General features: G+C 37.0%; 1 pseudogene; it reads right to left on the bottom strand.

Moving 5' to 3' along the window:
* Positions 1–7,165: 7,165 nt before the first annotated feature.
* LOC111146229 overlaps positions 7,166–24,648 on the bottom strand; it is a 28,334-nt pseudogene continuing 10,851 nt past the window's right edge.

Consider the following 24,648-nt stretch of genomic DNA (forward strand, 5'->3'; position numbering starts at 1 on the left):
GGAGAAGAATCAGCCTAACCATGGAAGAGCTGGGATACTCTAATCAGTGACCCACAACTGCAGTGACGCTAATGATGAAAAGAGCAGCTGTCCTTTTCAGGGCTCCCTGTCTTCAGGTGTGGTTCTGGTCCTATCTGCTTCCCACATATGAACTCATTTAATTCTTATAAACAACCTGTAAGACAGATGCTATGATAATTTGCCTTTCAGAAAACTGAGGTTAGAGATCTTGTGCAAAGTTAGTCACGAAGCCATTATTTGAAAGTGGTTCCAGAGCCTATGCCCTAAACCACTATGCCCTGTGCCTCTTTCATTTCTGTGATGTTTCATCTCTTTGTGTGTGAACATAGGAGAACAGAAATAGAGTGAAATGGTGGTGGGTTACTTCATGTGCTCTCAAGTTTAGGATCATGGCTGAGGAGCCAAGAAGGCTCCAAGGACATCTTGCCTGAGGGCGTGCTCTCCTGAGAGGCTTGATTTTGCTTCTGTTGGGTCCCAGTGATGTAACAAACAGAAGACCATTTTTTAATGTTATTCTGTCAGTTTGGTGTTTCCCAAGTCATGTGTATATTTTAAATATTGAGTACAAATCTTGATTATGAATTCTCAGCGGACAAAATTTTCCCTACCTCTAATACAGGCCAAAAGAGTCAAGCTTGCTTGCTTGCTTGCTTTTTTTTTTTTTTTTTTGGAGTCTATATTTTTTAATTTTTTTTCTTAGTATGTTTTATTAGCCAACATATAGTACATCATTAGTTTTTGATCTAGTATTCAACAATACATTAGTTGCATATAACACCCAGTGCTCAAGCTTTCTTTTAGTCCTTGTTGTGTAGTCTACCCTTATACTGGGTTGTCTCCCTTTGAGAGTTCCCACCTTATTGAGGATCTATAATATAGAACATTCATTGCTCAGGCCCAAAGCCCCACTACTGCCTTGCCTGATTGGGGAAATCAAATCCCCTTGCCAAGGAAGATTGGCACCCCAGAGAAGCCAAAGAAAGTGTCAGCCTCTGTGTAACACTCGGGATTTTCAGACTTTTCCCTTTTGCTCCACAGATTTCTCTCTCTTAGGAGCTTGGCTTTGCATGTAAATAGGCTTTAATATATACTTTAGTCAGCACTTTTAGGTTTTCACATTATGCACTTTGCAACATTGCCAAAAATGGAAGGGACAAAATTGTTAAAAGGGTTCACAGATTTTAGGGTCAAAGGCATAAGAATGTTCAAACATCAGTATAACAATTAAAATAATTTTTCTTGTGATTAGTGGTTGGCAATAACTAAAAAGATACTCCTTTGTTTTCTATTTAAGATGACAGATATGATGTTTTTGCCATATGGAACTCATATGGAATTCGAGATCCTCTGAAAATGTTTGTTTTATGAGGTAAAACATCATTCAATTAATATTAGAGCAACTGTTTTATAATCCAAGGGACAGGAAAATTTATCTTGGAAAAAATGCTGAAACCATGTTTTTCATGAAAGTTTCAAGAGCATGTTTGCTCAGTTGTCTTAGGTAATAGTATTTGAATGCTGTTTGTTCTCTTTTGTTAAAAATAAAACAGATTTAGAATATAAACAATTTTAGAAACTCTTGTTTATGCAAGGATAGGGAGATATGAGGAATGCTGTAGAGAATAATTAAAATGACAAAATCCTTATCTAGTTTTTTAAATTAATTGCTGCTGGCTGCCTTTTGCCCTCCTCACCATAAAACTGAGGAAAACAAGCCTTAAAGGGGGGAGATACTAGCTTATAGCTTTCTTTATTAAAATATGCTCATTTCTTAGCCAAATTTATTACATCACTAATCAATACATTTTAATGAATAGAACCAAAAGATTTCAGAGCTAGAAGGAAAATGAAGGACTCTGCTCTATATTCTAATATAAGATGAGAAAACTGTAAAGACCTAGTTCATGTATGCAGAGTTATACTAGAAATCCAGAACTATCATTTCAAATCCCCCTTTTTTGTCTAGTATTCTTGCAACCACATCTCAAATTTAAGAGATTTAAAACATTTCAATGTACTATCTTTTCTTTCTTTCTTTTTTTTAAATTTTATTATATTTATTTATTTGAGAGAGAGACAGTGAGAGAGAGCATGAGAAGGGAGTTCAAAGGGAGAAGCAGACTTCCCATGGAGCTGGGAGCCTGATGTGGGACTCGATCCCAGGACTCCGGGATCATAACCTGAGCTGAAGGCAGTCGCTTAACCAACTGAGCCACCCAAGTGCCCCTGTACTATCTTTTCTAACAATGACCTTTCAATTGAAAAAAAATTTAAACTGTCTCAAATTTTTCTAATACTCTAAATTATTTTTAAGCACATGCTAACAGAGTTCATCTCAGTACTTCAGACTGATACCACCACAATCTTCTAACCATGAAGGAAGAACTAAATTACCATGTTACAAAAATTAAAACATTTAAAATGTCTAAATCATGGATGACATAAATGTTTATTTTATTTCGAACACTGATACACTTAGATTGTTCTTTTCATAGATGTCATTCACATTTAAGTTTAAGTTCTCTTATTGTATCGGTTCTTAGATTTTTTTTTTGGTTAAAATGTATTCAGCATTTGATATATTCACTTGTCTTAAGGAAATGTAATTGCTGGTAGCACGAGGAATGTCAAATGAGCAGAGATAGAACCCAGTCATTACCCTGATTTAGGGAAAGGCAATATGTCTAATGGGCAGTTGGATACAATTCTTCCCAGATACAGCCTGGCCTGACTGTTGTCCTGGGAGAAGTCATGGCTAAAGTGGAATATTTTATTCAGGGGTCTGGCAGATTCACAGCCAACTATGAAAATTCTTCTGGGTACTGTTACTTAATTTCCTCCTTCCTTGAGTTCACTTTTTAATTTTTCCATCAAATACAACGTTTCCACTCTTCTCTGTGTTTTCTGTTATCTGCATATTTCTTTCTGTTCTGTATTTGGTTGTATATTTCTTTCTACATGTAATTTGTGCCACTTGTTTAAGATACGGCCGTGGGACCTGCCTGAACAGGGAAATCAAGGTGAGACTGTGCTCTTTTCTTCACTGATAGCTTTTTAATTTTCTAAGAAAAAAAAAATGTGTTCATAGTTTTGGCATTTTGAGAGACCATCTTGTACTACTGCTGCTCTTCGGCCGTGAGTAAAATCCCTGAGAGATAGACACAGGAGTGAGAAACACATCATTTTTGTACTGATGGAGCTGTTTAGAGGACATGGCTACACTCTCTGACAACCATAGCTTTGCAGAAAAGGAACAGATTGAGAGTTACTTCCCAGTTTCAGGCAGAGGCAAACAACCCTAATCCTTTTTTGCGGAGGCCTGACACCGCAAACTGTTCTGTGGAGGGGCTAGGAATGTGTGCTCTCTGCAGAGAGGCTGCCTCTCCAAAAGGAGTCAAAGATAAAGAGGACTGAACTACTCAGATCCAGTATCTTCTTCCCAACCCACCAGGCCAGCAGTTCATCCCTGCTCTCTGGGGCAAGCAAATAAGGGGACAGAAAAAGGTCAAGTGTGTTTTCTAAAGCCAGTGTCTCTATCTGGACATTTCAGGAGTGGAGAGGAATTGTGGTAGAAGTGAGCTAGTCCCTTAAGTCTCTCCTCTTCTTCCATAATATTATAACCTGTGTTTTCACAGACTCCACATGAAACCTGGAATAAAGAGAATATTTGCTACCCTCCCATGCAGCTAGGTGTGTTCATGTAGCAAAGTTTTGGTCTATTAGAAGTGAACTGTAGGAACTACTTTAAAAGCTAAGTGATACACACTATTTGCCTCTCCTTAATTTTCTCCTCATTCCAACTAGAGATATCTCAGGAGAGGTGATATAAGCTGATCTGGGAAATGAAAACTATGAACAGTAGAGCAAACGGTAGGAAAAGTCTGGGTTCTTAAGGACTCCTTAGAGCTAATAGAGCTAGCAGAGAGATATCTTGTGATTTCTAGGCTACCCAATCGCAGACTTTTATGGAAGAAAGAAATAAAAGGTCTTATTCCAGGTCCCTGTTCCTTGCACCTAAGCATAACATGAAAAGATGTATCTCTTAACACACTTTTAAAAAAAATACATAAATCATGGGCCAAACTATTATTTTTTTAAAATATGTTTGAGTTGATGAACTTAACTGAGCAATTTATTTAAAATAGAATAACCTAATTGATTTTTTGAGCTTTTCTCTCTAGGGGTGATTCTTCTCAGAGTATAAGCAGACTAGGTTACTTGCAAATGGCTTCCTATAATGTAGCAGGTTGTTATACTTGACCATAAATAGGAAGAACTGTCTTTACACTGGTAGTTCCTAACCTTCCATTTCTTTCCCTGTCTTGACCCTTAAACAAAACAAGTGTTTTACTATTTTTCCAAAATATAAGAAAATTTCCTGAGCACTATGATTAAACTTAATAAATTAAAAGGTGTGGAATGTTTTTAACTGGCTTGAAAGACATTGATGAAAAGACTGCATAACTTTAAGTTCATTTATCTGAATCTACCAGGATTTTCAGTTTTCCCTATGTTCCCGACAAAATACAATTATCCTGAGTAGAGAACATATTGTCACATCTAAACTAAAAATTTTATAGATTCAGGAAGAAGGCAAGATGTCCCCTCTCATCACTGCTTTTCAGCATTATCATGGAAGGCCTAGCTAACGCAATAAGACAGGAAATAAAAGTAATACGGATTGGGAAAGAAAAAATAAAGCTCTCTTTATTCACAAGTGACATGATCACCTATGTAGAAAACTTGAAAGAATCAACAACAAAAACAAAAAGTCTTGGAACTAATATGCAATTATAGCAAAGTTGTAGGATACAAGGCTAATATGCAAAAGTCAATCACTTTTTAATAAACAAGTAGAATTTTAAATTAAAAGCACATTACCATTTACATTAACATCCCCCAACATGAAATAATTAGGTATCAATCTTACCAAATATGTACAAGAGCTATATGGGGAAAACTATAAAACTCTAACAAAAGAAATAAAAAATAATTAAACAAACCTATTCCAAAGTATATTGATAGGAAGACTCAGTATCATCAAGATGTCAGTTTTTCCCAACTTGTCTGTAGAGTCAGTGCAGTCCCAGTCAAAATCCCAGCAAGTTTTCTTTGTAGATACAGACAAGCTGATTCTAAAGTTTATATGGAGAGGCAAAAGACCGAGAATACCCAACAGAATATTGAAAGAGAAGAACAAAGCTGGAAGGCTGACACTACCCAATTCAAGGCTATCACAAAGCTACAGTAGTCAAGACAGCATGGTATCAGTGAAAGACTAGACAGAGTGATCAGTGGAATGGAACGGAGAGCCTGGAAATAGACAAACATGAATATACCAGGGACTGCTGCAAACTGGAGACTGCAGAGGGTATCAACACACTGAGTCACTGGAGTGAGATTTACATGGACAGACTGCTAGGCAGGGTACGCTAGGTTATGCTGTAGTGACAGCTCCAAAGTCTTAGTGGCTTATAAGAAAAAAAAATGTTTTCCTTACTTACCCTATGTGTCCAATGCCAGTTATTAGAACACCTCTGCTCATCACAGTCTCTCAAGGACCCATGCTAGTAAGGACCATCTTAAATCCAGTCTTACAAAAGTGTTAGGATATAGGGAAGTGCACAGGGCAACTTACAGACTGGTTCTTAAATTTTTGCCCAGAAGTGGAACATCTTACTTACAGTCACAATTCCTTGGTCAGTGCAAGCTGTATAGACACAACCAACTTCAAATGAGCAGAAAAATGCAATTTTACCAGATTTAAAAATCTCTAAAGAGGGAAAGAGTTCATAAATAGCACTAATAACTACCTCCCAAGTGTTCTGTTTTTTTGTTTTTGTTTTCTTTTTCTTCCAAATAGCCTGCATATAGAGTAGTATGTGGTATGTGAAATTGACCGATACATACATGTGGGCAACTAGTTACATTTTTGTAACAGAATCTGCAGGTTGATGATGCTTGCTGGCTTCTAGTTTATCATTTCACTTTTATCAACTAACATCTTAGTAGAAATTAGGGTAAATCTGGCAGTTCAGTAAAGGCAGTTAAAGGCCCTAAGAAAAAAGGAAATGGAAAACATACAGAGGACTTGCTTGATTGGACATAGGCAGGAGTATCAAAGATACACTTTTACCTGCCTCACAGTTTGCCTGCCCGACTGGTTAAAATTAAAAAGTCTGACAAAACCAAGTGTTGGTGAGAATGTGGAGCAAATGGAACTCTCATATATTATTTCAACCACTTTGGAAAGCCATTTGTAAGAATCTAATAAAACTAGACATATAATCATTCTGTGATTCAGCTCTCTAACTTTAGGTATGAAAAAAGTTAAGTACAAATGTTTACCAAAGGTCAGGTACAACAGTGTTTCTAGTGGCTATATTCGTAGCTCCAAATGCAAAGATCCCAAGATGTACATCAATAGGAGAATAGATAAAGGGTTATATTCACACAATGGAATGCCACACAGTGATAAAAAGGAGAAACTACTGATGTACAGCACAATAGGAATGATGAATAAATCTCAGAAATTATCTGTATTTGGACTCTCCAGGGAAACTATTTATATTCATATTCATATTCATATATTTATACACAGTTATGGACACTAAGGAGTCCCATAGTCTGCAGTTGGCAAACTAGAGACCCAGAAGAGCTAATGGTATAGTCCAGTCCAATTCCAAGCCTGAATGCAGCAGAAGACTAATGTCCCAGCTCAGGGAGACAGAGAGAAAAAAATTCCCCCTTACCCTACCTTTTTGTTCTGTTCAGGCATCCAGCTGATTGGATGAGGACCAACCACATTGGGAGGGCAATGTTCTTCACTCAGTCTACCAATTCAAATATTAATCTCATCCAGAAACACCCTCACAGACATACTCAGAATGTTTAACTAAGTATCTGGCATCCCTTGGGCCAGTCAAGTTGACACATAAATTAACCATCACAAGTTCACTCCTTGTCAAATTGGCACACATACACATCTCTTTAAACCATACTTAATCTCCAAATGTAAATAACAAGGTCATAATGTCATATAACCTCATACAACTACACTATTTACCATTAAAAATGCAACCCATTTTTGACTGCTGGCCTTCAGGGATATCTCAGGAAGGGATAGTGCTGTGGCTGTCCGCTTTCAAAGGGTGCAGGCATACAGTGCAGAACCATCTGTAACCCAAGCCTGAGTCTTTTCTTCCTCTGTCAACTGTTGGAAGGGAACTCCTTATGAGTCCACAAGTGCATGATGAAAGGGAAGGAAGTGTGGCAGGAGAAGGGACTGTAGACATTTGGGCCACTTTTTCATGTAACTCATGCCTTCAGGGCCTGCTCAGGCCCCACTGCATGTATGCTACTTCCATTTGATGATAGTGCCCTGCAGTGCACATCCAGCTTGATGGCTTGGATGGTCAGATGTCATCCAGTTCATGATGGGTAATTTAGGTTATAGGTGACCAGGTGCCCCTGCTCAGGTGTTTGGTCTCTACTAATGCCCATTGCAAGCCAAGAGATATTTCTCAAAGGAGAATGGTTTTCTGCAATGGATGGCAGGATTTTATTCTGAAATTCTAAGGGTCTGCATTAAAATTCACCTGTAGGGGCTGCCAAAGATTCCAAACAGCACCCCATCTGCCCCTGACTGCTCAGGTTCCACTGGATGTGCTGGATCATAGGACCCAAGGGGCAGAGTAGCTTTTACAGCAGCCTGGACCCATTGCAGAGTGTTCTCTTGTGCTGGGCCCTGCTCAAAACCAGCAGCATTTCAGGTCACTTGGTAAATGGGCTGGAATAATAGACCCAAATAAGGGATATGTGGCCTCTAAAATCCAGAGTCCCATTAGACATTGTGTACCTTTTTGGTGTTGTTGTTGTAGGAATGGCCAGATGCAACAAGTTATCTTTCCCTTTTGAGGGGATATCTCAATATGCCCTATGCCACCGAACCACTAGAAATTTCACTGAAGTAAAAGACCCCTGAATTTTTGTTGGATTTATTTCGTATCCTCTGATAAGCAAATGTCTTACCAGTAAGTCTAGAATAGTTTCTACTTCTAGCTCACTAGGTCCAACCAGTATGATGTCATCAATGTAATAGACCAGCATGATGTCTTACAGAAAGAAACAGTGATAAAGGTCCCCATGAACTAAAATATGACACAGAGCTAGAAAGCTGATATGCCCCTGAGGTAGTACAATGAAGGTATATCACTGGACTTACCAAATGAAAGCAAACTGCTTCTGGTGGACCATATGGACAGGGATAGAGAAGAAGACATTTGCCACATCAATAGCTGCATCCCAGGTACACAAAGATAGACTGATTTGCTCAAGCAGTGAAACTACATCTGGTAAAGCAGCGGCAGTTGGAGTCACCACCTGGTAAAGCTTATGATAATGCACTGTCATTCTCCAAGATTCATCTGTCTTCTGCACAGGCCAAATATATAAAATTGAATGAGGATATGGTGATAATCACCACTCTTGGTGGCACTAATCTCTGTGATACCTCCAGGAATGCAGTATTGCTTTTGGTTTACTATTTTGCTAGAGAGAGGAGGCCATAGCAGCTTCACTTGGCCTTTTCCACCACAGTAGCCTTCATTCCACAGGTCAGGGAACCTATGTGGAAACTGTACTAGCAGCTGAATATACCTTCCAATTGTGCATTTTGCACCACAGGACAGGCTCCAGGACCCACTGGTCCCATTGTGAGACAGATCCGAGTTGCAACTCCATTGATCACCTGAGCTTTTTAAGCCTCTGCTCTGACCTGTGGCCCCAGTGATATTTTGGTTCTCTTGGAATTAGTTCAGAGGCAGTAATCCCAGAAAGGTCTGAATATTTCATTTTCCTCAATGCACAGTTACACTGATAAAAGGCCATAGATCCCTTTGGGGAAGGCTGTGGGAAATAGTAATAGTAACAATTTTTGGTAATGTCTCAGGGTCCTTCCTCAGGGGGACCTGGTCCCTGTTTCGTTCATGGGGTTTTGAGTGTATAAATGGCTTAAATCTAGGAATTGATTGAGGGGCTGTGACCCCTCTATTTTTATGATTCAGATATGACTTTTGTTTTCCTGATCCAGAACTTTTGTGCTATAAGTACAAGACATCAGAGAATGAGGGAAGGGAGTGTCACTCCACCTACTGTCTCAGAATGAAATATCAATAGACAAATAAATAAGCAAGCTACTCTGCTGGCCAAATCATAACATGTGGATTGGTCTGATGAAGCCCAAAGGTCTCTGTTTTCACCTGTCTACAAATAGTGTCTTTATACCAATGCGCTGCTTTTCGGAAATAAACAAATGGTCTATTAATAAAAATTAAGTTCTTAATTATTATAAGCTTGTAATAAACGTACTTATAAGAAATTTCCTCATAATTAAGATCAGGTGCTACAGAAACATCCAATTAGAATTAGCGTCCCAGCTCTGCCACTCGCTACTCTGTGCCTCACTTTCCTCTTACCAGCTCCATGCTTTGGGCAAGTCATATTTAACCTCTCCATGCCTCAGTTTCCCCATCTGTAAAATGAGCAGAATAATAATACTTACCTTTATGAGTTGTTTTGAGGATTGTCTTATTGTGTATAAAGTGCTACGACCTTGCCTGGCGCCCAGATAGTAAGCACTGCCAAGGCATTAGCTATTATTTCCTTACTAACTTTTACTTTTAAAGAAAATTTTCTTGTTAGCTTGATAAGCTGACATTTCTATCACACCTGTATAGTTCAGTTTTTTAGAAGTATTTAATTGCTTTCCCTTTTAAAAAATACTTAAAAATTTTTTTTCTCTTCAATTTTGGATGAACAGTGTTAGAAGAAGTGCATTCATTACAACTACCCTTAAGCTAAGGATTTCTTAGAGCAGGGGTTCTCAAACTTAATCGCACATCAGAATCCCCTTGAGGCCTTGTTAAATTGCAGATTGCTGGGCCCATCTCCATAGCTTCTCCTTCAGTAGGTTTAGGGTAGAGTCTGAGGTTTTGCATATTTTAGCAGTTTCAATATAATGCTGCTGGTCTAGGGACCACACTTGAGAACTATTGTCTTAGTGAACAAAATCTAATGTTTTTTGGAGAAAGAATTTTGGAAATGTATAAGGAAGTTTATTCTCTTTCTTTGTGTATATATGCATCTATGTGTATATATAGTAACTATGTAAAAGATGTATGAAATTATTAATATAACATTTTCCATATAGTTAAATAGGTAAATCTTGCCAAATAAAAATCACATAAAAACAAATATTTAGGAAGTTTATGTAACATTTCTAAATCAGTTGCCATTATTTGGAAAATTTTGTTTCAGAACTATGGCATTTTTCTTGCTAAGAATTCATTTTTTTCAAAACAATTAGTTACTCATCCTTTTACTGTCTGCGGGATTTCTACATGAGTACTGCTTATGTAAGGCAAGAAGACTTCTCATGGGGCATCTGGGTAGCACAGTCAGTTGAGCAGCTGACTCTTACTTTTAACTCAGGCCATGATCTCAGGGTCCTGGGTTTGAGCCCCACGGGCTCCACACTCAGCAGAGAGTCTGCTGAAGACTCTTCCTCCCTCTCCCTCTGCCCCCCCCCCAAATAAATAAATGAAATCTAAAAACAAAACAAAAAAAAAGACTTCTCACATGTTCTTTATGCTACCAACCTCAAGGTAAAACTCTGCTAAAAACTAAGCAAACAAATCTTTTCTTGCATCTGATTTTCTGTGTTTGTGGGGGGTGGGGGAGAGATTACGTTGATGAGATGTAATCATTTGGCAAGATATAATTATGAAGTTCTTTAAAAGCTATGTGGTATTGCATTTGTAATAAGTATTAGTTGCACAGTAATGGTAAATAAAGACAAGGAAGGCCAGTCCAAACAGTAGTGAGCTTGGGGGCGCCTGAGTGGCTCAGTCGGTTGAGTGGCTGACTCTTGATTTCAGCTCAGGTAGTGATTTCAGAGTTGCGAGATGGAACCCCACCTCCGGCTCTGAGCTCAGAGTGGAGTCTGCTTGAGCTCTTCTCCCTCTGCCTGCCCTCCTGTTCCCCTACGTCTCAAAATAAATAAACAAAATAAGTCTTAAAAAAAAAAAAAAAACAGTATTAAGCTTGTATCTTCTATTTTAAATTATCTAAGTTGTGTATAAATGAAAATGCAGGACAATATAGACAAGACTCTTTTGTTCTTCCCTCTGTTATAAAATCGTTATATAGGGACTGACTCTCCAGTTTTATCATACATGGTATTTTTATGAGCAATATGTGACACACTATTTAAGAATGTAAGAAGGAAATAACGATTGGCGGAGTGAAAAAATGGGAGCTTCGTGCAATAGAAACACAGATTTGAACCAGTAATAATTTATTACATTTTTTCTTACTGAAAATGTGGATGTGAATTAGTTAAGCAGGCACTTCCTTAAGAGAAAGATTTCACTTTTCTTACTCTTCATCAATGTATATAATGTCACAGAGCTTCTCATTTCATCAACTTGTGGAAAAAATCTTGTAGAATTCTGCCAAGTGATGAGGTAGATAGTGTTCTGGATCCCGGGGGCTGGGGAAGGGAGGGGACTAGACTATTGATACCATGCGAGACATGAGCGGAAGGCAGACGCTTAACAACTGAGCAACCCAGATGCCCCACAAATAGTATTATTTCATATTATTTATTTTATTCATAAGAAAACTGAGGTTCCAAGTATTAGTTAATTAATGTTCATTGACATCATGGACAGTATGACATTCTCTTTATACCCACAGTCTTTCACAGATGCCCTGGTCCTTTCCCTCTGCTCAAGGGGACTTAAAACATTCCGGAATGTTGCATTATTCATAGGTCTGTGCAGGAAGTTGGCGGAGGGGCTTATGCACCGGGGTAGCTCATCCATGGAATCCCTACCACCTCTGTGGTCATGGTCTCTCTATCTCTCCTCTATTTTCATATCATTTTCACTCCTGTTTTGAATCACTAGAGTCTTCCTTTTTCTTTTACCCAGAGCCTGGCACAAAAGAGGATGTTCTGATTCATATTCCAGGTAGTCTGTCTGTCTGTCTGTCTCTCTCATATATATGTGCTTGAGGCCTCTACTTCTCAATAACCTGCCCTCACACAAAGTGTAAAAAAGTGAACCAGTACAACAGACAAGAGCATGCAATGCTCTTAAACCATTTTATGTGCCATCATGGGATTCTGTATTGTATCATGTATAATCTTATCATTAACCTAGGTGATTATATAATTTTACTGAATAATTTCTAGCACATTAAAATTACATGAGTTGATGACAACACTTATCATAGCTTGAAGATAGGCAGGACTCCTGACTTGCTTCTAAAACAATAGGATATGAAAATGAGATAGGATGTCTCCCCCTTAGTTAAGTCACATTATATAACAAAGATTATGGGATGTCACTTTTACCTTAGCTGAACGGAGAAAGATTTTTTCTCTATTGCTGACTTGACAAAGTAAGCTGCCACATTGTAAGTGAACGCAGGAAGAGGTCCAGGTGGCAGAGGACAACAGACAGACTTCAGCTGACAGCAAGCAGTAAGACAGACACTTTAATCATAGCGGCAAGAAAGTAAATTATGCCAACAAGCTGATAAAGCTTGGAAACACATACACCCAGTCAAGCCTCCAGAGGATAATGCAGCCAGACTAACACCTTGCCTACAGCATTGTAGGATAAGACACTTATGAAAAAAAAGAGGTAGAAATCCCTCTACCTAATATTAAGGCCTAATATACTGCTACAATAATGAGGAGTGTGTGGTATTGGTAGAGGCATAGTCACATAGATCAATGGAACAGAATAAGAAGTCAAAAAATAGATCTACACAAGTTTGTTCAAATGATTTTTTTTTTTTACAAATGTCAAAAAAAATCAATAGAGAAAATATAGCTTTTTCAACAAATGGTGCTGGGGCAATTGGATATACACAGGTAAAAATATAAATCTCAAGCTAAACTTCATATGTTACACAAAAATACCTCAAAATGCCTCGGATATTTTAAATGTAAAATATAGAACTATAAAGTTTTAGGAAAACAGGGAGAAAATATTTAGGATCTAGGACTAGGCAAAGAGTTCTTAAACTTGACAATAATATCACAATCCATAAGAGAAAACAATGATAAACTGGACATCATCAAAATTGAAAACTATTGGTCTGCAAAAGATGTGAAGAGAGTAAAAAGACAAACTACAGATTGGGAGAAAATTTTGCTAATTATATATGCCCAAATGGGCAAATATCTAGAATATATTAAGAATTCTCAAAACTCAGAAGTGAAAGATAAACTATTGACCTAGAATTCTATGTCAAATGAAAATATGCTTCAAAAATGAAGGCAGAATTAAGATATTTTAAGGTAAAGTAAAATCTGTCACCACCACACCTGAACTATAAGAAATGCTAAGGAAAGTTTTTCAGGCTAATGGGAAATTACACCAGCCGAAAACTTGTAGGTTGATGAGGAATGAAGTTCATGGAATGGGCAAATGAAAAGACTCTTTTCTCTTAATTCCTTTAGATACTTAGGAATGATTTAGCCAAAAATTTTAGCCCCTAAGGAGTTTATAACGTACAGAAGAGCTACTACATGTGACAACTGTAGCAATAAGGATGAGAGTAGAGTAAATGGACCCACATGTTTTCAGTGTTTCTACATTAATATGAAGTGGTATAATATTAGCTCTACTATGTTGTAAAAAGTTAAGAATATGTACTATAATCCAGAAGGGAAAACCCACTAAAAGTTATGTAAGTGATTATAACTAAACATTCAATAGATTTATTAAAAGCCAGAAATTTTCAGTATGGATAAAAAAAATAAGACCTGATTATATACTGCATATAGATATTACACCCTAAAGTAAAGATACAGAGGGATGCCTGTGTGGCACAGTCAGTTAAGCATCCAACTCTTAGTTTCAGCTCAGGTCATGATCTCAGGATCGGGAGATCAAACCTCATGTCAGAACGCTGGACATGGAGCCTGCTTAAACTTCTCTCTCCCTCTCCCTCTGCCTTGCCCCACCTCAAATAAATAAATAAATCTTTTAAAAAATGAATGAATTAAATAAAAATACAGATACCACAGAAGATCCTGAATAGCCAAAGCAACCCTGAAAAAGAAAAAGGTGGAGGCATCACAATTCCAGACTTAAGTTACAATACAAAGCTGTAGTGATCAAAACAGCATGATACTAGCACAAAAATAGACACATAGATCAATGGAACAGAATGAAAAACACAGAAATGAACCTACAACTATATGGTCCACTAATCTTCAATAAAGCAGGAAAGAACATCCAATGAGAAAAAGAATGCCTTTTCAACAAATGGTGTTGAGAAACCTGGACAGCAACCTGCAGAAGAATAAAACTGGACCATTTTCTTGCACCATACACAAAAATACATTCAAAATAGATGAAAGACCTAACTGTGAGACCTGAAACCATAAAAATTCTAGAAGAGAACACAGGCAGTAACTTCTTTGACATCAGCTACAGCAACTTCTTTCTAGATAGGTCTCCTGAGGCAAGGGAAACAAAAGCAAAAATGAACTATTGGGGTTACATCAAAATAAAAAGCTTCAGCACAGCAAAGGAAATAATCAACAAAAGTAAAAGGCAACTTACAGAATGGGAGATGATATTTGCAAATGGCATAGCTGATGAAGGTTTAGTATCCAAAATCTCTAAAGAACTTCTGAAACTCAATACCCCAAAAAATCAACTAATCCAACTAAAAAATGGGCAGAAGACATAAACAGACATTTCTCCAAAGAAGAGATACAGATGGCCAATATACACATGAAAAGATGCTCAACATCACTCATCATCAGGGAAATGCAAATCAAAACTACAGTGATATATCACCTCATACCTGGTAGAATGGCTAAAACCAACAACACAAGAAACAACAGGTGTTGGCAAGGATGGGAAGAAAGGGGAACCTTCTTACACTGTTGGTGGGAATGCAAACTAGGGCAGCTGCTCTGGAAAAGAGTATGGAGGTCCCTCAAAAGTTAAAAATAGGGGTGCCTGGGTGGCTCAGTGGGTTACAGCCTCTGCCTTCAGCTCAGGTTATGATCCCAGGGTCCTGGGATCGAGCCCCACATCGGGCTCTCTGCTCAGCGGGGAGCCTGCTTCCTCCTCTCTCTCTGCCTACTTGTGAATTCTGTCTGTCAAATAAATAAATAAAATCTTTAAAAAAAAAAAAGTTAAAAATAGAACTACCCTATGATCCAGTAATAGCACTACTAGATGTTTATTCAAAGAATACAGAAATACTAATTCAAAGGGATACATGCATGTCAATGTTTATAGCACTGTTATCTACAATAGCCAAATTATTAGTCAGTCAGAAAAAGACAAATATATGATTTCACTCACACTTGAATTTAAGAAACAAAATGAATGAACAAAGGAATAAAAAAGAGAGAGGGAGGTAAATCAAGAAATACACTCTTAACTGCAGAAAACATGCTGATGGTTACCAGAAGGGAGGTTAGAGAGGGATGGGTTAAATAGGTGATGAGTATTAAGGACTGCACTTGTCATGAGTACTAGGTGATGGTATGGAAGTGTTGTATCACTATAGTGTACACCTGAAACTATTATTACACTCGATGAAAACTTAAAGATACATAAAGACAAATTAATGGATGAAAATATATACCAAGCAAACAGTAAGCATAAGAAGGCTGGAGAGGTAATAATCAATATCACGTAAAGTTGTTTTCAAGAAAAAGATATTATCAAAGATAAATAAGGACATGTTATAATAAAATATTTCACTTTATCTTGAATAAGAATATAAATATAAAAAGTTACACCAATCTTCAAAAACAGAACTCCACATTCAAGAAAAGACTTGAAAGAATTAAAAGAAGAAACTGACAATTCCACATTCACAGTTGAAGATTGAAGAAGCTTCTCAGCAATTGATAGAACACTAGGAACAATAAATAGAGAGATGATAGACAAATAGCCAAGATCTGAACAATAATATTAACTAACTTAACCTAATTGATATTTATAGAACATTATACCCAAGAACTACAAGATCCATGCTCTTTTTTTATTACAAATAATACATTCACTAAGATATATCATATGCCAGCAATAAAACAAGTCTCAAAAAACTTAAAAGAATTAAAATCATACAGAGTATACCCTCTAACCATTGTTGAATTAACTTTTAAATTAGTAATAAAATATCTTTATACTGGTAATATTTGAAAATTTAAATAACACATTTCTAAATAATCTGTGCATAAAAGAAGACATCAAGAAGGAAATTATAATGAATGATAACAATACAACATACCAAAATTTGCACAGTGCATCTCAAGTCATACTTTCAGGAAAATTTATATTTTCAACTATTTATATCAGAAACATTTCTTTAGAGAGAATCATTTAAGACCCCATCTAAGGAAGTAAAAACTCAAAGTATACATAAGGAAGAAAATAAATATGTTGGCATTCAATGAAATATTAACAATGGAAACCATCAACAAAATTAATAAACCTAACTAGACTTACCACAAAGAAAAAGAAAAAAATAAATTATCAGGAATTGAACAAACAAGATAAAATAGATCAATGTATTGAAAATACAGCTATATTTGAATGTCTTAAGAATACAATTTACAAAAACTAATGTAAAGGGCTCCTGGGTGGCTCAGTTGTTAAGTGTCTGCCTTCAGCTCAGGTCATGATCCCAGGGTACTTGGATCAAGCCCCGTGTCTGGCTCCCTGCTCAGTGGAATGCCTGCTTCTCACTCTCACACTCCTCCTTCTTGTGTTCCCTCTCTCACTGTTTCTCTCTGTCAAATAATAAATAAAATCTTCAAAAAAAAAAAAACTAATGCAAGATATAATGGAAAATGTATATGATCCTGTATCTAACACAGGAATTGAATTTCTTATTGAAATCCTTCCACAAGGAAATTTCCAGGTCTAGATGGTTCCCTGATTAATTCTATCAAACATTTGAGAAAGAAATCACACCACTATTATTGAGAAAATACAGAGGAAAGAAACACTTTACAATTGATTTTATAAAGTCAATATAATTGTTATATTGAAACCTGATAAAAAATATTACCAAAACCACTCTAAACCAATATTTCTCTTAAAGTCACAAAAGATTTTTAATGAGCTATTAACAAATCAACTCCAGTGATACACAGAGAATACATCTTGATCAAGGGATTTCATCCTAAGAATATAAGGCTGGTTTGACAATCATAAATCAACCAATGTAATTCACCATACTAACAATAAAAGATAAAGTCAGTAAGATCATTTCAACAGATTACAAAAAAAAATTTGACAAAATTCAACATGTATTCATGGCAACTCTCAGCCAACTAACAATAATAAAACTTTCTCAACCTGACAAATGGTATTGAAGAAGCTACTTAATGTTGAAATATTTAATACTTTTCCACTATGATCTGAGAAAAACCAGAATACCCTCTTCCACCACTTTTACTGAACCTTGTACTAAAGGTCCTAACTAATTACTGTAAGGCAATAAAATATTTAGGAGGCCTAAAATTAAAAAATAAACAAACATCTCACTATCTCAATATGACAAAATTTTTAACATAAAAAAAAAACTAAGGACACTATAATAAAGATACCAAAAATAATAAATGAGCTGGCAAGGTCACAGGATACAATTAAAAATTAACTGCATTTATATACATTTATACCAAAAAAATGGAAAATGAAATTACAGAAATATTTCTATTTAGAATAGGATCAAAAAACAAAATATTTGGAGATAAATTTATCAAAAGATATAAAATACATTTACCCTGAAAACTATAATACGCTGATGGAAGTTAGTAAAAGAGACCTACATAATTGGAGTCCATTTAATGGAGTTCATTGATTTTGAAGGCCCAGAGCCATTAAGATATCAATTCACTTCAAATTGGTCTATAGGTTCAGTTCAATCCAACACAATCCCAAGAGGCGTTTTGGTAGAAATTGATTCTAATGCTTATATGGAAGCATAAGTGACCTAGAATATCTAAACCAATCTTTAAAAAGAACAGATTTGGAGACCTTACACTTGCTAAACTCAAGACTTGCTGTAAACCTATAGTTATCAAGATGATGTGAAACTGGTATAGGATTTTTTTTTTTAAGATTTTGTTTATTTATTAGAGAGAGAGAGCAAGTTGGGGAAGGAGCAGAGGGAGAGGGACAAGTAGGCTCTGTAGCCAGCACAGAGGCCCACACAGGGCTCAATCCCAGGACACTGAGATCATGACCTGAGCCGAAATCAAGGGTTGGAGGCTTAACCCATGGAGCCACACAGGTGACCCTAGCATAGGATTAATAAACAGATCAGTCTAAAGAATGGGGAGTCCAAATATACAATCATACCTGGGTGGTAAATTAAGTTTTGACAAAGGTGCCAAAAGAATTCAAAGGCAATTAAGAAAATCTTTTCAACAAATGGTCTGGAACAACCAGATATCCATATGGGAATAATTAACTTCAAAGACTATCTAATACTATACACAAAAATTAAGGTAGATCATAAACTAAAATATATTAGCTAAATCTATAAAGCTTAAAACATAAGGACAGTATAATATCTTTATAATTCAGGGCTAAGCAAGGATTTTGTAGACAGAAATAAGAAGGCAATAACCATATAAGTAAAAGATGATAAATTAGACCTCATGAAAAGTAAAAAGTTCTGTCATCAAAAGATGTTTTAGGGACGCCTGGGTGGCTCTGTTGGTTAGGCCGCTGCCTTCGGCTCAGGTCATGATCCCAGGGTCCTGGGATCGAGTCCCGCATCGGGCTCCTTGCTCAGTGGGGAGCCTGCTTCTCTCTCTGCCTCTATCTGCTTGTGTTCTCCCGTGCGCGCGCGCTCTCTCTCTCTCTCTCTGACAAATAAATAAATAAATAAAATCTTAAAAAAAAAAAAAAGATGTTTTAAAAAATGAACAGGTCACTCAAAGAAATATTTACAAACATGTATCTGAGAGAAGACTGCTAGCCATAATATATATATATATTTTTTTAAGATTTTATTTATTAAAAAAAAAAGATTTTATTTATTTATTTGACAGAGAGAGAGAGAGATCACAAGTAGGCAGAGAGGCAGGCAGAGAGAGGAGGAAGCAGGCTCACTGCTGAGCAGAGAGCCCAACGCTGGGCTCGATCCCAGGACCCTGAGATCATGACCTGAGCCGAAGGCAGAGGCTTAACCCACTGAGCCACCCAGGCACCCCTGCTAGCCATAATATATTTTAAGACCTCTTAAAACTTAATTAAAAGACAAAAAGAAATAAATTGAAGTGAGCAAAATATTTCAATAGATGTTTGGCAAAGGAAGAGATCCAAGTTCAATACTGAACATATGTTCAGTATTGCTTTGTGGCAGGAACATGGCTATTAAAATCACGAAAAGATACCCACACATCTCATCAGAATGGTTAAAACAAACAAAAAATGAGTTAACAAATGACCTAACTGTTGGAGAGAATGTGGAGTAGTTGTAACTCTCATACATTATTGATGGGAATGCAATATGGTACAACGACACTGGAAAAAGCTTTGGCAATTTTTTATGAAACTAAGCATATGTTTATTTTTTGACACAGTAATTCAATTCCTAAGTATTTATCTAAGAGAAGTGAAAGCATATGTCCACAAAAACACTTGACAAAAATGTTTATAGAGCTTTATTTGTAACAGCTAAAGCCTGGAAATAGCTTGGGGTTCCATGAGAGGACAATGGATCAAGAAATTGTACTATATCCATACAGTGGAACACTTCATATTAATGAAAAGAATGAGCTATTGGTACATACAACGGCATGGACTAATCTCAAAATAATCTGCTGAATGAAAAAAGCTCCATACTTAAAGTACATAGTGTATTGTTTCCATTCATAGAATCAATAAGGAGGCAGCAATTTTCTACAGTAAGAAAAAAAATCAGAACAGTTGTGATGCCTATAAAGGGTGGGGTAGGAATTTACTTGGAAGAGGCATGAGGAAGATTTCAGTGCTGAGGCTAATGTTCAATATCTTGATAATGGTCTAGGTTATGCAAGTATGTATTTGTAAGAACTCATCACATGGTACACTTAAGATTTATACATTTTACCATGTGGGAATTTTACTTTTTAAGAAAAAAAAGGAGCCCAATACAAATATCAGATAGTTAATCACAGGCATTCTGAAGTATCTAGTGGAAGTGTACTGGTGTTTTCAACTTACTATGAAATGCATTAAAAAATTAAGAACCTTTGATTGATGGGTAGAGGGATAGATGGATGGGTATATGGTGAAGCAACTGTAGTAAAATGGTCATTATAAAGTATAAATAATGGGTATATGGGTGTTTGCTGTAATGTATTTCATCTTTTCTGTATATTTGAAAATTTTTATAACTAAATATTGGGAAAAGCCAATGCATATCTCTTATTAGTTATTTTTTGCAAAACCCATTTCACTGATCAAGTTGAACACAATCTTCGAGATAAATTTAATCAAAGAGAAAATGCAAATGAGATTTCATTTTTCTTATGATTTCCAAATCTTTAATGTTTCACTGATATATATATATATATATATATATATATGCAACATTTGTTAACATTATTTATTTACTTTTATTTGTTATACAGTGGTGATTATTATATGTGATTATGGATTTATAATCACATTCATATGGACTCAGTGATAATATATGTTAGATGCCACTGAATGATAGTAGTTGGTGATTTTGAACGTGTCAGTACTCCCACTGAAGCCGATTTTAAGTCACTGAATGCAGAGTTGGGAAGAGAGGCTCACGGTTGGTTCCTGTGAGCCAGTGCAAGAAGGCTCCAAAATACCTCCGTTCTGACCTCATCAAACAAGTTAGAGATTTTTATGGACCAAATTAGGCCCCTGCAAAATTCATGTTAAAGTCCTACCTCCCACCCCCAGCCCTGTGTAACTGTACTTGGAGATAGGGCCTTTCGGAAGATAATTATGGTTAATGAAGCCAAAGGGGTGGAGCCCTAATCCAATAAGACTAGTATGTCCTTACTAAAAGAAAGAGATATATGAGAGAGCTTTCTCTCTGCATATGTGCTCAGAAGAAAGCCCAGGTGAGGACACAGGGAGAAGGCAGCCATCTGTGAGCCAGGAAGAAAGTTCTCACCAGAAACCGGCGCTGAGAACACCAAGAACTAGACTCCAAAACTGCAAGAAAATAAGTTTCTGTTGCTTTTTTTTTTTTAAAGATTTTATGTATTTATTTGACAGAGATCACAAGTAGGCAGAGAGGCAGGCAGAGATAGAGAGAGAGAGGAGGAAGCAGGCACTCTGCTGAGCAGAGAGCCCGATGCGGGGCTCGATGCGGGGCTCGATCCCAGGACCCTGAGATCATGACCTGAGCCGAAGGCAGAGGTTTAAGCCACTGAGCCACCCAGGCGCCCCAAGTTTCTGTTGCTTCATCCAGTCTGTGGTATTTTGTTATAGCAGTCCTGGCAGAGTAAAAGAGAAATCATGCTTTGTTACCTGATAGAATGCTCTAAGATTGGTATTACTATTTCCTCTTAAATTTTTTAAGTAGTCACAGGATTTTGACTGATGAGTTTGGATCCTGATCCTACCACTTTTGAAAATTACATAGTCTCATCTAGAAAAATCTTCCTCTTCTATAAGAAGATGGCCTTAATCACATTATCTTTCAAGAGACACTCTTATTTAATATGAATGCCGTATTCCAACTGTAGTTGGAATATACCTATATCTATAGTTGACTAGATAATTAGCAGTACTTTTTTGTCAGCAGTACAAAAAGCAGTCCTTTTTGTCAAATGCTGTTGAAGAAGAATTTATGCTAATAGTGACTGACTTTGTCTTATGCTAAGACATTAATTTAATCAGTGGCTCATTTTCTCTTTAGCTAAAACATTAGGTAAATCACGTTGAGAAAATAAAACCCAGAAGCAGAAACTAATTGGAAACATTGCTTTTAGGTAATGAAGCACTTACACACGCATTTTGGGGATTCATTAAGTTTTATTTGGGGTTGGGCAAAGTTTTCACATAACTTACCTGAAAAACAAATAATTGGGATTAAAATATGTAATTGCCAAAGTCATGGAATATGGCAGGGGAGGGGACTTTGGCAATTCATTCCATTTCACCAAACTTCATCAAAATGTTTTTAAATATTGGAACTCCAAAGATTAAAAAAAAATGAACAAGGTAATATTCTACTATTTAAAGAAGTCTAGTAGAGGAGAAACACATTTACACATCTTCCAGGTGATAAGGGCAATAGAAAGGAATCCATTCAAACCCTCCATCCCCCACCCCCTGCCCAACCAAGCTTACACACAAAACTCACAGGTGTCTGCATGTGGCCCTAATGCTTCATTCTCCTAGGTTATGCGACCCTACATTCCTAGTAAACAGACCCCAATTACAAAACATATTCTTCTTTAGGCTGATCACAACCCATATCCCAGACAGAGCTCCTCAAGAAACCTGCCACCTCCTGCTATCCCTGGCCAAGAGTTGACCCCCACTTCATAACTCTCCCTCCACTCCCATGGGGGCAACTGCAACCTTTTCACATCCTTCAAAACCCCTTAAAATGCCCAGCCTAACAGAAAACTTGAGGCAGCATTTCTCTAGAATGTCTGGCCCCTCTCCTTCCTTGGAGATTGAATAAACTCTGTCCTGCTTGTTGCTCCCTTCTTGGTGCAATTCTTTGTGTCCAGCATCACAGGTCACCCTAACAGCAATTAATGATGTTTCTATCGGGTGCTATAGGACCGCAGTGAGAGACCAATGCACTCTTTCTAGGTAGAACACAGTTCAGAAACAGTGTTGTAGTTTCTCTCTCCCTCTATCTCTCAGCTTTTGTATTTTGAAGATAACTGCTAAGAAGGGTCAAATTATCCTTTCAGGAAACTAGAGGAAGTTACATTTGTCCCAAGTCCTGTGGTTTCCTCAAGGCCGAAAGAAGGCCATTCTAGGTAACTATAGAAAGAACCAGGGATGTACCTTCCTCTGGAGAACTCCAGAAACATCATCACAGGTGGAAACACTTTAGCAATAAGTGAGCACACTCAGGGTCTATGAGTAGAATTCTCCGTAAAGAGAAAACTGATATCTGAGAGGTGAAGCTGTTTTACCAAAATGAAAAGAAATGAATCAGTCCCAAAGGTATCCAGGAACAATTTTGCTAGTTGATAAGTCTAAAGTTTATGACACCCATTATAAACATGAAGACTCTTTAAAAAGAGCTATCCAGAACTTTTCCAGAAGCAGGACCAGCTACATAATTCTGGGTCCAGGGAAAACCTGAAGTGCTAGGTCCCTTGTTAAAAAATATGAAGAATTTCAGGAAGAAAACAGCAGACTCTAAACTACATGTGGTGTCCTGTGCATTTATACTTATTCTGGAGCTCTGGAAGCCCGTCCTGGCCAGTGTCACTTTAAATACTGAAGCAAGCTAAATAGTCCACATTTCTGTCTGGTATAGGAAGTCACAGATGGTAATAAATGCAGATCTGAGTCCTGGCTCCATTGCTCATCAGCTTTTGGATTTGGGGCAAGTTTTTTTCAGTTTCCTCACTGAAATGTAGCCATGCAAATTATACTTCCATTGCAAGGTCCAGCATCTCATGAATTACACATGGGAATTTTATTCTGGTGAATTTACAGTTATTTAACTGCATGTATTATTAAGTAAGAATTATAAAAACTATTGATTTTAAATCTTACTAATAGTTTTACAACAAGAATTACAGAACTGAAACAATTTTTTGCTTTTCTTTTTTTTCCTCCCTTCTTGGCCGTCAGTTTCATTCCTCATCCCAGTTGTGAGCTGCCAATCACAAGTGAAACTAACCATACAGATCATTTTAAGATCAGAACCATTTATTATTTAAACAAAAGTTATATATTTAGAATTAAAGAACATAATATCATGGACTTCATATATTCCACATATCATATTCTTCATAGTAATCTTTCACCATTACTTTTGGTATTCATAGACAGATGATTTTAATGTACATAGTGTTTAGCAATTCTAAACATCCTTTCGCTTACCTTTTATCTGTCACTCCCATATAACATAACAGTACTGGTTCCTGCCTGTGGACCTCTCTCTGGGTAGGATGGCAACTTCCTAGCACTGTCTCCAGGTACTAGAAAGCTGGATTTTCTGGTACATCATTAAAAAACTGGCTCTGAGGCTCAAAGTATCTATTTCCTGAGCAAGATCACTGTTATGTTATCTCCATTAAATAGAGAGCAGCAGAGGGGTCAGTACCCAGACCCACCTCTCTAGGAAATTGCAAAAATGGAACACTCGTGCTGCTGCTGACACTCTGTGAATTCCCACATGCATTATGTGATGCTTGCTGCTGTGTGCCCCCAATCTTTACAAGATAACCCGTAAGTCATTGTTGGGTAAGAGAGGCAAGAATTATTCACCTCATTTTACCAATGAAAAACACAAAGTAATTGTTTCTATCAAGGTGACAATCATGAACTCTCCCTAAACACCCACACCTATTTCCAATATGAACACCGAGATGTGGTTCATTCTGTATGTATCTAT

The sequence above is a fragment of the Enhydra lutris genome, unplaced genomic scaffold (assembly GCF_002288905.1).
Source record: "Enhydra lutris kenyoni isolate GAN:26980312 unplaced genomic scaffold, ASM228890v2 scaffoldscaffold2, whole genome shotgun sequence".
Classification (NCBI taxonomy): Eukaryota; Metazoa; Chordata; class Mammalia; order Carnivora; family Mustelidae; genus Enhydra; species Enhydra lutris.